The sequence below is a fragment of the Phalaenopsis equestris genome, unplaced genomic scaffold (assembly GCF_001263595.1).
Source record: "Phalaenopsis equestris unplaced genomic scaffold, ASM126359v1 Scaffold001208, whole genome shotgun sequence".
Taxonomy (NCBI): domain Eukaryota; kingdom Viridiplantae; phylum Streptophyta; class Magnoliopsida; order Asparagales; family Orchidaceae; genus Phalaenopsis; species Phalaenopsis equestris.
The window spans coordinates 279,374-292,900 of NW_018165647.1; positions in this window are offsets into that span (position 1 = coordinate 279,374).

The following is a 13,527-nucleotide window of genomic DNA, read 5'->3' on the forward strand; positions in this document are numbered from 1 at the left end:
ACCAGAACCCGGGAAGATGTAAAAGCCTTGAGTATCTTAGAACTTGTGAGGTCCAGTGATTAGATGAGAGGAATCCAGTTGAAAGTAAAGTGATAGCAAAGATTAGGCCATCTACAGCAGCAAGTTGAGCCATTGTGCCGAAACCCTAGCAGAGCAACAGAGGAACCAGCCGCCACCCTTCATCTTTTTATTATATATATTTCTCCCCCCCTGTTTTTGTCTCCTATATATATATATATATATGTGTGTGTGTGTGTGTGTGTGTGTGTTGTACTCTTTTCTAGTTTTGCAATATAATTTCTTCTTTCTTCTTAATATATAAGGGTGTGGGTTGAGTGATCTTCTCACTCTTTTTGTAATCTAACTTTCACATTGACATGTATGGAGCTATAACTTAGCTCTTTTCTCTTATATATATATATATATACATATATATATTGAAAAGAAAGAGAAAATTATATTGCAGAACTAGAAAAGAGTACATATCTGATATAGGGAACCTGTAAAAGGTCTCCCTTCAGCAAAAAGGTGAGAGGAGGGGGGGGACTAGAAGAGACATATGATGATCCCAGCTGAATAATTTTGAATATATGGCCTTGGATAGACTTTAAAGTTTGCTAGAGTTAATAACTAAATTATCTTGCTGCTCTCTATTGAAGGGGATTCTACAAATGCAGACAGTGACAGTTTGGTCCAGCTCCACTGACCAAAAGTCAATATTCCAGCAACCAACAACCAAAATGTTAGGATCAAAGTTTGTTGGTCTGGGTAAAAGAAGATCTTGTGGACACCATTGATCTAGCTAGAAGTGTATTCTCCCCTTCCCAAGGTCCCAAAGGAATAAGTTTTCTGCCTGTTGCCTGATTTGAAGTAATTTGACCGATATAGATGAGTAGTCACCCAGCAGTCACCTAGCTTCCTTTCAACCAAATTAGGATGGGAGTGCTTACAGTATTTTTCCATCATAAATTTTTCCCATAGTGAGTTTTGCATTCTGAACTTCAGCCATAGTTTACACATGTTGACCTGTTGAAGCTGCTGTAAACCTTTAAGTCCCAGTCCCCCAACAATAGTGGGTTTAGTAGCCTTTTGCTACTTGCCCAATATAATTGTTGTTGTTGGCTTGCCCAAAGAAATCTATTGAAGCTTCTCTCAATTAAATGTTGGGTAGACTTCTTCATATTTGTGACTTGGAGAATGTAGAAGGGGAAGGATGTGAGGATACTTTTCAATAGAGTAATTCTCCTTCCACTAGACAGAAATGAATTTGTCCAGCAGTTGAGTTGAGCATTGATTTTAGTGATTACTTCCTCAAATTGAATTCTTTTAGTTCTTCTTTTGATGAGTGGCACCCCAAGGTAAATAAAAGGGGAGGTAGCAGTAGAATACCCAGTAAAGTTGCCAATCCAGTGTTTAGCTGCAGGTTTAGTATGTTTACTAAAAAGAAGTTGGTATTTAAAAATATTGAAAATCATACTAGAGCTGTCTTGGAATTATTTCACACATCTGTGTATGAGTTTGAATGCATTTCTATTAGCTTTGGAGAACAAAATGATGTCATGTGCATACATCAGGTGGGTGACCTCCACAGTAGATCTGTGATGGAATCTTGCATAGGATTTCTGAGTTAAAGCATGATCTAAGATTCTTGAGAAATAGTCCATTGCCAGAATGAAAATAGAAGGGGAGAGAGGGTCTCCCTGTTGAACCCCTCTAGATGCTGAGAAGAAGCCATGAGATGATCCATTAAGCAGAATAGAGTGTGAACTAAAATGCAGCCATCTGGAAATGAGAGTGCAAAGATCTAGAGAGAATCCCCTGGCTTTGAGGATGTTTAAAATGAAGGACCAATGAATAGTTTCATAAGCTATTCTAAAGTAAAATTTGTAAATTAGGTTTCCTACCTGCATGGATGGTCAATATCCAGAAGTATTTCCTGAGCCAACAATACATTGTCAGAGATGGTTCTACCTTTGACAAAAGCTGTTTGGTTAGGTTTGATGAGCTGATTTAAATGAGGTTGCAACCTTGCCACAATAATTTTACTAATGATCTTGCTGAATATAGAAGTCGGACTTATAGGCCTGTATTGATTCCAATTATTGCTTACATCAGCTTTAGGGATGAGCACATAACTAGAAGAAGAGAAGTAGTTGGCGAGGGGAGTTCCTTGGAAGAAACTTTGAATAGTTGCAACCACATCCTCCTTAATAATGGGCCATGCTTTTTTGTAGAATGCAGTTTTATAGCCATCAGGACCAGCTACTTTAGAACTGTCAATGCTGTTAAGAGCTTCCAAAATTTTAGAATCAGTAGGAATGGAGGCTAGTTGAAGTTTTTAAGTATAATTCAGTTCCTCCTGGAAGAATTGTGGATCCACTTGTGTTGAGGTAACTTGAGAGACAGTAAGAAGTTCCTGAAAGAAATTTACAGCATTTCTAGCAATACCCTCATAATCATTGATCCAATTGCCTTCAACATCTTGAATCCTATGAATGTTGTTGCATTTTCTTCTATACTTAATGCAGACATGGTAGTATTTTGTATTCTTATCCCCTCTCATGAATCTGTTAATGGCAGCTTTCTATTTAAGGAAAAGTTCCACCCTTTCAGTGGCCAGGAGAACTTGTTCAGCACCCTCCATAAGAGCAGCCTCATCCACAGTGCCATTCCCAACTTCAGCTTCCAAAGTTGCCAGGTTCTTCTTAGCATTCTCCACCTGTTCATACACATTCCCAAAACAGTTCTAGTTCCACTGCTTGAGGGTATGAGCCATATTTTTCTGCAGTTGCCACAGTTTGACAATGGGGTTGGACTATTGTGAATTTTTCTAGTGCTCTTTAATAAGGTTAAGAAACTCGAGGTGTTCAACCCACATATTTTGGAATTAAATGGATTTTGGATCTTTAGGTGGAGTGGCAGTGATAGAAATTAGTAGGGGTCTGTGATCAGACCCTGCTAAAGATAAGTGGTGGACATAGGTATGCAGGAAATCCTGGAACCAATGATCATTAACTAGGAATCTGTCCAGCCTTTCCCATATTTGCCCTCTTTTCCAAGTGAAGCAGTCCCCATGGAAGCCAAGATCAAATAGTTTTGCAGTTTTAATATTGTCACTGAATTGGGTAATATTGAGAAGATTAGGTGGCCTACCACCTCTTTTTTTAGAGAGTTTAGCCACACAATTAAAGTTTACTCCCACAAACCAAGGGGAGGTCATAAAGTTTCCAATGCTGATTAGTTCCTGTTGTAGGGCTTATCTAGCAATCTTCTTACATCCAACATAGATAATGGTTGTGAAACAAGACTTGCCGGCAACTTCAAATTTGAAATTGAAAAATTTTGGATCATCCATCAAGACTGACCAAGTTATTTCATTTATGTAGAGGATCCAAAATTTATTGTTATAGTTGGAGTAATGAGAGAAGCCATGAAAATGTTTCAACACTTTTTGATGGTATTTATGAAATGAACCATAGGTTCAAGAATAGCAATGCACCAAACTTTATGTTTTCTATTGAGATGGAGAAGCCTTTTTAAAGAGAGTGGGTGAGCCACTCCCCAAATATTTCAACAGAGCAAGTTAATCATAGTGAGATATTTTGGATCTCCCCCTTGTAAGCCTTGTGAGGGATTCTCTTCTTGTGGAGTAGGAACTACCAGCTTCAATAACAACAGTTTCTCCTTGGGGTTCAAAGATAATTTGTTTCTTCTTTTTCTTGGCTTTTTTGTATCTGCCATCACTCCTCCAACTCTCTGTGAAGAGCAACAATTGATGGTTAATTTATGTTGCAAGGGTTAGGGGCCACATTGTGGGGAACAAGACTGATATTTATTGAATCCATCTATTCCATTCCATTCACCATTTCAGTATCATTGACAGAATCTGTAATTGCTTGAGAAGGTAATGCAAACTTCGAGGGTTGGGTCCTGATTTGTTCAGCTGTTCCACCAAATTTTCCACCAGAGTAATGTTATCAGATTCAAGAAGTAGCTGTGTTGGGGTAGATATTTCTTTAGGTGCCATACTGAGAGGGGCCTCCACAGGCACAGTGGGATTCACTTCTGTAACACACACACACACACACACACACACATATATATATATATCATGGTTCATTCATCACTTGGTGAGATTTTATGAGATCAGATGAATTCTAAAGCACTATTTTGACCTCAACAATTTTCTCATGGCTAGTTAGATATCTTACAATTGGCAAGAATACTTGATATTTATATTTATATAGGATAAAAATGTTTGAGCAAGGAAATTTTTTGGATTTTAGAAATGTTAGGCTGCTTCATTCTATTTATGAATATACAAAGGTAAGTCTATCAATCCATGATTTAATTGATGTAAATGTTACACCTCAGATTCAAAAAATTGTTATATGTTCATAAAATTTAATATATTGAATAAATTAGCTTCCAATTTTTGTGATAAAACTCAAATAAAAAGGTCAATTGAATATAATTTGTACTCAATAATGGATTTTCACACAAATAATTCTATATAGAGCAAGTAGTAACAAGCATAGGAAAACAATTACTATTATTGAAACAATAATGTCCATAAATGAGTACAACAAAATAATTATTATTAAAAAATACATGAGTGAAATATTGATATAAATAAAGGTCATTGAAATCCAACAAAATTAAAAGTAATTGCACTCAATAAAGTCAGTTATTGATTAAAATATTATTGTGAAAAAGTCTACACAAGTAACGGTGATCCAACGAGTAACTCATTAGAATTTTTTACGGGAAATGTTTCAGAATGAGTGCTTTTGATATTTTAATGATACCAAATAATTCTTATCCATTAAAACTTAATTAATTAGACATGAGACATGTAGACTGAACTATTATGAAGGCATTGTTTACTATGTAATAAAAATTTATTGAATGTTATCAAAGCCTTAGTTAGCATAATATTATACAACATAAGAGAAGGCATAGTTTACTATGTAATAATAATGTATTAAATGTAGTCAACATTAGTTAGCATAATATTACACAACATAATAGATTAAATATGACATCCAAAGTTATTCTATGTTGAAGTGATATTCATGCCCATTTATATAAACTAATAATTAATATATATTCAAGCTAACATATCCACAATCTTAACATATATAATCATATATTTAAAGCAAACTCATCAGCTATTTATTACATTCTTTTAATAGTTGTAGATATTGATTGTCAGTTTTATTATGATATCATCACATTGAGAGGGTAACCTTCAATAATAAAAAAAAAATTATATTTAGTAGATGTTATATAGTCAATACAATCAATACTAGTTTCATAATAAAAAAATGACCTACAAGATTATCATTAATTTGTATCTTATTGGCACTTGCATGAAATAAATTGTGCTTACTCTAATTTTTTCTCATTATTAACCTTCTGCTCTTGAATGTATTGAAAAAGTAAGTTTAGGAAAGTAACACTTTACCTTATTATGAACCTGATAAGTATTTTACATAGCTCAAAAAAAAAGATTTACACTTCATTTTATAACATCAGTTGGAAGCTCTTAAATTTAAACTTTCTATCACACTCTAGTTGAAGCCAAGAAATGTTGTTTAGATAAGATTCACTTTAATAAGTACTGAAGAGATGGTAGAAGTTAACAATTTGGAACTTTGCATAGGAGAAACTCATAAATTGTTTAAAAAAGGTAGTTTAGATATTAAATAACCAACTAAAATATCTTTATTTTTCTTAGTTAATTTGAACTGGCATGATGTTATCTTAATCCTTAACTAAAAAAGGATAACTTAGAGGTGGAACATTAAATTAATCAAGTGTTTAGTTTGTTACTTAAGAAACATTACCCATCCTCATATTCAAAAGAAAACTATAAAAGAAAAAGCTTGCCAACTAGATATAATAATTCTTAGGGAAAATAAAAAGAAAAAGAAAAGAAAAGAAAAAGCAAAAAAGTGAAAAACTTATGTGGAGAAGTTTGAGTTGGGCACAAAAAAAAAGCAAGTGAATACAAACAATTTGAAAGGGTGTCTAATAAGACTTAAGTGGTTATTTCTTCAATAAAACCACTTTCTGAGTTATTATAAAGGATAAGAATTAAGTGAAATCCAAGTTGACTAGAATGTACAACAACTGAACTAAAGGTATTTGAGGTTCACGTACGAGATTCTGAATGACACTAATTAAAGGATTTGTTAAGGTTATCATAAGAAAAGCGAGAAAAGAATTAAGGAAAAGTCAAATCCTTAACTATTAAAGAAGAATTTCTAAATAACATTTCATACTTTTACTCAGATTTGATATGATATTTTGAAAGATTAAAACTTTTCAAGAGTGCCAATTCTCTCAAAAATCTTAGTTGAGTCTTGTAAATACTTCCGGGCATATAATATGGTAAGTTTGGGTGTATTGACATGCATCAGTTTTAAGTCATTTTGCCTACAATTTTCCCTCTATTTTACACCTTAAATTTATTTATTTATCACATATTTATGCTTGAGAAAGTTATTTTTTTCATGTTGTGTAGAATATAGGAATTGAACACTAACAAGATGGAATGAAAAAAATATAGCAGAAAAGTACCCCAAAGCATTGTGAACACACCTAAAGATGTTGTGACCATGCCACCGATCAATCAAGACTGTCATGACCACACTATAAAAGGTGTCACAATGCCATCATGTTTAGCAGGGTGGCATGAACATGTCATGATTGAGTGTGACCATGTCGGCCTTAACAGAAGAATGGTGTGACCATGCCGAAAGTGGGCTTGAACACGCCGACGAGCGAGAAAAACTTTAGAAAGGATATTTGATAGCCCAAACCATGGGTCTCGCTTTGAAATTTAAATTCAAGGATTCTAAGAGGGAGTTCTGCTTCACAAAAAGCTTAGAGGCTAAAGAAGAGAGTTTGGGATATGTTTTGAGGGATCTATTAAGGGCTTTCTTCTTCCTTTGGTTGAAACTTCAAGGGAGAGTTTTTATTTACTTTGTGCGTTGTGAGAGATTTTATATGATTGGAAAAGTTGTTGGTTTTGATGGGGAGGCAATTTCTTATAAATTTTTCGCCTTTATGTTGCTTGCAATGGAATTTCATGTGGTGTATTTTGCTATGATTTTCTCCGTAATGAGCGGATAAGTTTTTCTCCGTATCTCTATGATGTAGGGAGTTGTAAATTTATCATTGGTTTTTTTAAATGTTTTTTCATTTATCATTCTATTGAGCTTTTCATGGCTTATGTTGTTGGGTAACCTCTAATTATCATTTACTCCTAGTCTAGCCAACTAGAAAGATAAAATGTTTCGTGAAATTATGATCTCTAATCATTATGTAGTGGACATAAGATGAGAGACACATTCTAGTAGAATTATGCAATCACCTTAGGGGATTAGAAAAGTCATGTGGAATGTCATGGGGATTAAGGAAGCCTCAACTTCATGAATTTTAGGCTTCTCTTAACTAAGTCATCAGCATAGGAAGTATCTTATCCCCGATTGATAATGTTCACATAAGAGAATATTTAGGAAAGCCACGATCACCATGATTCTCAAATTTTAAAGGCATGCACCTCATCAATCTTAAAGGATCTTATGAGTGTTTCCCTCCTATTTTTTACTTTCTCTTATTGCCAAGTATTCTGCTTTGTTACGACCTTAGGACCTAAAAACCTTCTTTATATAATCACCAAGCTAGGTTAACTAAATTGGCAAACTAGCGATTTTTATTTTGAAATGAATATTACACTTCCTTCATGGGATTGATACACATGACGCTTTAACCACATTACTATTTGACATGTGCACTTGCATTGTACAATTAACTTGAGTCTCGATAGGTTTTGTCACATCACTAGATCTTAAAGGGGTATCAATCCTCATGAAAATGTCCTAGGTTACAGTGGTTATCATAATAATCAGACACTGACATTTTATCAACTTCATTTAGTCTCATATTCAAAGTTAACTACATACCTTGCTTAAGTAGGTTTTTGAAGATTGTGTTCACACAATCTCTTCCTAAAAAATTCTCACAGTGCTTTCTCTCTTCATAGGATGGGATGTGATATGTCTTGTAGAATGTGCAATTTCCTTTACATTTAACACTTGTCTTTGATGAAATTGCAAATTAAAGAAAGGTATTTTTTGTGTTTTTATAACATGTATAACAAGTAAGATGATTAGAGCTGAAATGGAGTGAAACAAAGGATAAACAGAGCACTTTGGAAATAAGGTGCTTTCAGCACATTGGCGCTTAGGCGTTAGCCTTGGACACCAAGATCAAGGTACTCTACCCTGGGGCCTTTATGCTAGTCTAGCAACACCAGTCATATCCAACAAATAGAGAAAATGGGGCCTTGGTGGCAATCCAACATTGCTTAGGCGCTGAAACTATCCGAGATGGGTTTTGTAGTCAATTATGCATGAATTTGGAAAGTAATAAGTTGAGGAATCTGTTAAAATGAGAGGGAGATCAAAGGGTGAAGAAAATGGGAGTTTAGATCTATGGTTTACATTTTCTTGCATTTTATTAGAGAAATTTGAGAGAATTTTTTAACGGAATATTGTTATTAGTGCAAGGAACATTTGGAGATCGCTTGGGGAGGAGTTTTCACTTCTTTTAGCAGAGACAAAGTTAAGTGTTTCATTTTACATTACCTTATATTAGTTTTAAAATGATTTCCTATGAATTTTCTTTATTATAAGGAAATGAATTGTAGTTTTTTCTTTTTAACTGTGAGTAGATACTTTATACAATTCTCTTATGATGAATTAGTAATATGTGTAGGATATTTCGTTCTATTTAAAATAGGTTTGTAATCATTAAAGTTATTATTTTATTTTTTTCTTAATTTACTTATCATTTGGTCCAAGTGATATTTTAAAATATGTTGTGAATCCATAATGTCTCGGGAGGGCTATGACTTTAACATCTAGGATAAACCACATTGCACTAGTGGGTGAAGGAAAAGTAGTTCTTAAGGAAATGCAAATAGAAAAGGAAATTTGCTTTAATGTTTTTAAATTGAGGTTTCTAGGGTGAAAATAGAAACACTAACCAAGTTTGAACCAAACTCCTTTTTGCACTCAATGGAGCGTAAAGAAGAGGTTTTCTCCAATTTGCCACTTACTATAATCTCTATTCTACATGTTCCATTACTACACCAAATACTTATGTCATTGCAAGAGAAGGGTATTTCTTATATATTGATTTTTCTCAACTTAATTAGCTTTAGCAGAATTAACTTAGGAGTAATTTGATAGAAGTAGTGATAAGTTAGTAGGATTAACAATCATAACTTGGATCAACTATACTACCAGGCTAAGAATCATTTATAGTAGGTTATAACGTTTCTTAGGTGTAAATCAGAATATTTCTTGTGAGATCGATATTCTAGACTCAATAATCCGATATTACTTGAACGATACATTTACTTGTGTGAAAATCCTAGTGTGTAGTGATTCATTGTTGTTAAACTCAAAGTTCTAAAATTTATATGTCTATTTAAGATTTCAAATAGTTAATCTATAGGTGTTGACCTCATTTTTGGTAAGTTCTAGTCTTCTTCTTAGTACTTAGGATCTACCAATATGACTTTCTTTTTGATGATCATAAAGGACTTGTGATGGGACCCACTCCTTTCAGGATTTCAAACCATTTCTTGACTCTTCTTGTACCCCCAAATGGGTGGTTATAAACCCTCCATCACTTAGAAGGTTAAGACCAACATATGAAGACTCAAGGTTGAGTTCTCATAGAATCATGAGGCCTTAGGGACACCCTGTTGACCCTTGGTGGCTTGGGACAAGCCACTTCACATACACACTGTACATCCCCCCTCCTTTGAGGTTCACAATACTGTGTGATCCTTTTGGAACCTCACATGGATGGTCATAAACATCCAATACTTAGAAGGTTTGGACTAACATATGGAGGCTCCAAATCATAGTATTTCTTGTGGGATCGATATTCTAGACTCAATAATCTGATATTACTTGAACGATACATTTACTTGTGTGAAAATCCTAGTGTGTGGTGATTCATTGTTGTTAAACTCAAAGTTCTAAAATTTATATGTCTATTTAAGATTTCAAATAGTTCATCTATAGGTGTTAACCTCATTTTGGGTACGTTCTAGTCTTCTTCTTAGTACTTAGGATCTAGTAGTAAGACTTTCTCTTTGATGATCCTAGAGGACTTGTGATGGGACCCACTTCTTTAAGGATTTCAAACCATTTCTTGACTCTTCTTGTACCCCCAAATGGGTGGTTATAAACCCTCCATCACTTAGAAGGTTAGGACCAACATATGAAGACTCAAGGTTGAGTTCTCATAGAATCATGAGGCCTTAGGGACACCCTGTTGACCCTTGGTGGCTTGGGACATTCCACTTCACACACAGACTTTACATCCCCCCTCCTTTGAGGTTCATAATATTGTTTGATCCTTTTGGAACCTCACATGGATTGTCATAAACCTCTAGTACTTAGAAGGTTTAGACTAACATACGGAGGCTCCAAAATAAGTTCTTGTGGGACTATGAGGCTTTGGGAAGGCTTTTTATGCTTTGAACATTTACCTTGCACTGCAGTCCTTCATGACCACTCTAAACCAGACAAAATTCCTCCATCCTCAATCTAGAATCAAGCCACAACCTCAAATCCAATTCTCATGTACCCCAAGTTCCAATTCACACCACTTTAACCCAAATCCTATACATAATCCAAAATCAGACTCAACAATCCCCAACTTTCAATCTTTTCTGCCAAGTTAACAAATTCACATCAATTTCTCTTCAAATACACCCAACATTCAAAATTCAAATCAACTCACATAAAAATCCACTCCATAAGTCCAATTGCCAAGCACACACTCCAATACCCCCACTTGATAATACTTAGAACTCACTAAAATCAACATTTTTGCTATGTCATGTGTCCATAGGTTCAATTGAAGTGGAAAACGGTTTAGGACAGACTTGGGTTTAATTCGAGATAAACACAACCCAAATTCTACCATAATACGCCTCATGAACACCTAATAACACCACAAAAACACACCCAATAACACCAACCTTGTATACCTTTGATAACCCTTCAAAAACGTTCCATAACCCTCAATAATACCAAAATAAAACCAAAAAGACACCCTCCAATAACACCAAAACCCATCAGCTGCACAACTGCTCGCAATCACTCTACTGCACACCATTGCACATGTGCAATACTCCTACAATACACATGCAATAAAACCTCTAATAACACCACAAACCATGCATCGTTGAAAACCATGGATACTACCACATAATTGGCAATTTAAAAAACAATAACACCACCAAACCACCTGCGGTTTATTTAATTGCCAATAAGCCTAATTTGTTTTGGTTAAAAAACAATAACACCACCAAACCACCTGCGGTTCATTTAATTGCCAATGATTAAATGCCAAATTACACCAATTCGGTGATTCTTTGTGAAATTGACATCGTGCCTACAAATTTAAATCTTTTTTTCTCCACATTAAACGATACTCAGCAACATAGACCTAATATACCTCTAATTTCCTTAAATGTTAAAAGACGGGACTTTTCCAATGTCATAAACTCACTTATTACCCCACTTTAACCTTAATAAGAAATCATGATTAGACTTTTCCTTGAGCAAAAAAAAATTTAGCAGCTTGTCCACTCACCTCCTTGAATAGGACAGTCATCTTAGTCACCTAGGAAGCCACTCGAAACCTTTTTTGTTGGGTTAACCATGGGTAACACAAATTATCTTAAACCCTTCCCACTTTAAAATTAATCCTTTGGATTTGTGCCATGACAAAATGGATTTATTATCATTTTCTTGCTGCCCCATTAAATTGAAATTGACCTTCCTCTTAGACCATGGTGACCTAGCCATCTAAAACATCAAAAATATCAATGCACCCCCTCATGAAAAAACACAAGTCCACCCATCCTATGTGGCACTTTCTTATTGGAGTTTAACCTCCACATCATCACCACTTTGGCAACATTTTCCAATTCACTTGGCCACCTCCATTGGCTTATAAATCCACCACCATGCCATGGTTAAGGAAGGGATTATTGCTTTTTAATTAAGGAGGTGCTGCCCATTTGCTTTCAAACTTCTCTTCACATTTCTTAAGCTTATTTCATCCATTTTTCATTATTTTCCCTCCACTTAAAACCATAGTTCTGAAGCTTAAATCTATGACCTTCTTCTGGGCCGCCCATAAACATCATCAAAATTTCAATCCATTTGTTCTACAAGCTTCCACACAACATAAAATCACTTTCTCAATCAAAAGCCCTTTGCCCCAAGCTCCCTAACCTATCCATAGACAAAATCCAAGCCCCTTTTTTGGTCAAGTTTTCACTTAGCCCATCTTAAAAAAAATCTAGCACTTGGAGGAGGATCATTAGCCTCAAATAAAGCTTCTGCAATCACCCAAATGAGGCCTCACTTTGCGGGCAAAAGCAAAACTCAAAAAGGACCGCTTTTTCTTCATATTTTTAGATTTCAATAAAATTTATGAGCACATCATGCCTACATAGCCTTATGGATATGTTCTACTGACTAAGATGATTATTTAGAAATAAACCCCACTTGATTTGGTTAAGTATGTAGGGAGATATTAATGTTTAAATTTGGATGGTTCTCAGGTTTAAGTGTTATTCATGGTAGTATCATGGTGATATTTTTACTGTTCTACAATTTTAACTAAGCTATATTATTCCATATTGTATTGTGATAGTATTCTTGTGTTATTCTTTCTATTCCGCTGTTTCAATAGTACCTATATGTTGACCTCACTTTTGTGAGGATCTACCCTAAATCGACATTCATGATTAGGACATATCTTAAACCACCCATATAAACTCAGGATCCCAGAGATTCTTCTGCAAGCCCTAAGAACAATATGATCATCAAATCCATCTTGGAGAACGAGTCCACTAACATTGACTCCTTGAACCCATCTGAGGTCCCCAAAACCCTAAACATTGGAACAAACCCTATTGTATCCTCTTTTGACCTCAAGATTAAGTGACATCTTAAATAGGCTCGATCAGTAATTGCAGGATTTAATTTGAACCATTAATGTCCATTTCAACCATTTGGTCAACCCTTGACCTAATGGTCACCCCATTGACCATTCGGTCAACCCTTGGCCCAATGGTCACCCCATTGACCATTTGGCCAACCCTTGACCCAATGGTCACCACATTAACCATTTGGTCAACCCTGGGCCCTTAGGCACCCCATTGAACTTTTGGTCAACTTTGGACCCAATGGTCATTCCATCAACCATTTGGTGAACACTTGGCCCAATGGTCATTCCATCAACCATTTGGTCAACACTTGGCCCAATGGTCACCTTATTGACCATGAAGTCAACCATAGACCACCATGGTCAATCCTACACCACTAGTGTCAACCCTACAACATCATGATCAATTCATGGCCTTGTGATCAGAATTTTCATTCTCTTAATTAAGTAAATATTTAATTAATTAAAAGG